Source organism: Sardina pilchardus, chromosome 18, assembly GCF_963854185.1.
Source record: "Sardina pilchardus chromosome 18, fSarPil1.1, whole genome shotgun sequence".
Taxonomy (NCBI): domain Eukaryota; kingdom Metazoa; phylum Chordata; class Actinopteri; order Clupeiformes; family Clupeidae; genus Sardina; species Sardina pilchardus.
The window spans coordinates 20509350-20511849 of NC_085011.1; the positions used below are offsets into that span (position 1 = coordinate 20509350).

General features: G+C 46.1%; 1 protein-coding gene across 1 annotated transcript in view; it reads left to right on the forward strand.

Annotated features, from left to right (window-relative positions):
- LOC134063580 (CUB and sushi domain-containing protein 1-like) overlaps nucleotides 1–2500 on the forward strand; it is a 232763-nt gene that overhangs the window by 168462 nt on the left and 61801 nt on the right. The window lies entirely within an intron of this gene.

Sequence of the window (2500 nt, forward strand, 5' to 3'; positions counted from 1 at the left end):
GTCATTACAAAAGGCTTCAAACCTCAACCCATATCAAATTTAAAAAACCCTGTTAAGTGCTGTTAAAGATAAGATAGCATTACTCTGCCGAACGTGACAGTCTGGGGGCTTGGGCTGTGACAGTGATGTCAGTTCAAAAGAATAACTCAGCATATTTTCTGCCATTAAGAATTACTGAATTTGTTTCCAATACCTGAATTTCCATTGGTACCAGAGTGTGAAATTTCTAGTTGCAGGGCAGGCCTCTCTACAAAGGGTGTCTTAGGTTTTTTTCACTATCTTCCTCTCAGCCTTCTCATGGAAGGTATTATGTGGGGGAGGGGGGGGATGTGATGTGATCAAAGGTACTCGAAGGAGTCTGATATGCAGAGGACGGCGAGGAGCTGCTTCACCCTGACACCAGGGTTTGGCATTCCGCAAGGTATTGTGGGTAGATGAAGAGAGCGACCGGGGGCCGCAAGTGTTCGGAGGCTTAGCACGTGGAGGATGTGCCAAGAATGTGAAATGAGGATCATTGTAGCGAGGACTGAGGGAATGAAGGGGAACAAGGCGGGAACAGAAAGATCACAGGACAGGGCGGCAGGGGTGGGGGGCGGCGTTGGGGGTTAGGAGGGTGCATGGGGGGGGTTTGAGTTGGTGGAGGATTGAAATTTTCTGAGGCCACAGCCCAGAGTAATGTCAGCCCGGGTGGAGATGACAGGAAGGGTTAAGTGAGGATTTGGGGTCACGGGTACTGAGTCCTGTGAAAGTGAAAGTCGTTGAGACGTGTCTGTGACGCAGCGGAGCAGCTGACCAAGGTACCGTCCGGTCTCTGAGGGGGGCGCGAGCGTCGCTGTGGCACACACACCCTTGGACACAGTGACCATCAGACTTGTCAGCTAGAAAGCGGGTGCAACGTTGAGTCTGGAAAGCTATCCTGGAAGTTGCTCAGCTGTGTGTTTCCAGTGTGCATTTGATTATCTGTTTTCAGTGGGACGTTGGACATTGCTGGACAGTCCACTGTGTGAACTACGGGAGGCCGTGAGGCCCAGATGGAGCTAAATCCCATTGACGGCAACCGCCAAATCAGGTCCTCACCAGAGCCCGAGTGGTGCAGTCTGGGAGGACACGGATAGGATGTTGCCCCTCTGCTCCATGCGTATTGATCACGTGGCTAGACTCTGGGCCAAGTCCGGGCCAGGTGCAGCTGCCCTCTTTGTCCAGATGCTGTTACTCTCTGTGACTCTCTGTGGTTGCACTGACGTCTACCCCCAACTGCAACATTTGTATGCTGGACGCAATTAGCTGCTGTCTCTCCGCCATAGAGTGTCCTCATCCACTGCACTCTTTTACATCGACGTCCAGGGACCCTCTGTCTCTCTCTCTCTCTCTCTCTCTCTCTCTCTCTCTCTCTCTCTCTCTTTCTCTCTCTCTCTCTCTCTTTCTCTCTCTCTCTCTCTCTCTCTCTCTCTCTCTCTGTCTCTTTCTCTCTTTCTTTCTTTCTTTCTTTCTTTCTTTCTCGGACTCTTTCTCTCTCACTATGCTTTGCAGTTCCTCATCAAAAATCTGAGCTGGATAATAAAGAAACAGTGCTGTGGGGCTTGGTCTAGGTGCAAAGCCTGTCAGTTTTTTCACGTGCCGTAGACCAGTGTACATATTTGGATCAATATGTAATTTCTTTCAAGGATGGTTATTTTTATGAGTTATGTGCTGGATAAATAGCACGAAAATGGCCGTTTGAAGAAGCAGCTAAGTTGCATGGTGTTCAGAGGGGACTCCAAAAAGGAGCAGTCTCAGTTGGTTTAGAGGCATGAATTGACATTAGTTCAGGCTATTTTTAAACAATTTGAAGTGTACTTTGCCCATAGCACGTTGATTTTCATGGATTTTGTCACTGAAGGAGAACAGATGTAATGGATGGATCCTTCAATCAGGCCTAAATTATTGCATCATGAGTGTTTTGGTGTATTCCAGAGTAACGAACCATAGCAACAAAAGTTTTTGGAAAGGGCGTTAAGTGCAGACTTGTGTTTCAGACGCATCTACTGACTACTAATGCCCATACAATGTTAATGAATAGGCCATTTTAAGAGAATACTTTGGCCAACACTGTCTTTTGCTTTTGCTAGTCTGTTTAGCACCACTGTCTTTTCCTACTGTTATGCTTGCCTGTTTAACACCACCTTGGTCTATGGTGGGCTCTCTAGTGCCACCACAGGCCTCTAGATGTACTGACATGTGAAGTCAAAAACATATCATTAGGTTGGTCCTTACACTGTTTCATGTACAACAACGGTCGTGTTTATGTATTTGGAGTAAGCTACAACAAAACTCAATGATGTTTTTGTATGTATCTGAAATTTATCTTTTGTATGTATTTTTTGCATTTATCTGATGTCTGACCTGGTCCATGCAATGAGACATATACTGTAGTTGTCTTGATAACTATTTACAAACACATAAACTGCATTTCTTTCTTCAAACAACCTGTTTGTGAAAGATAGATTAGGTTAATTACTTT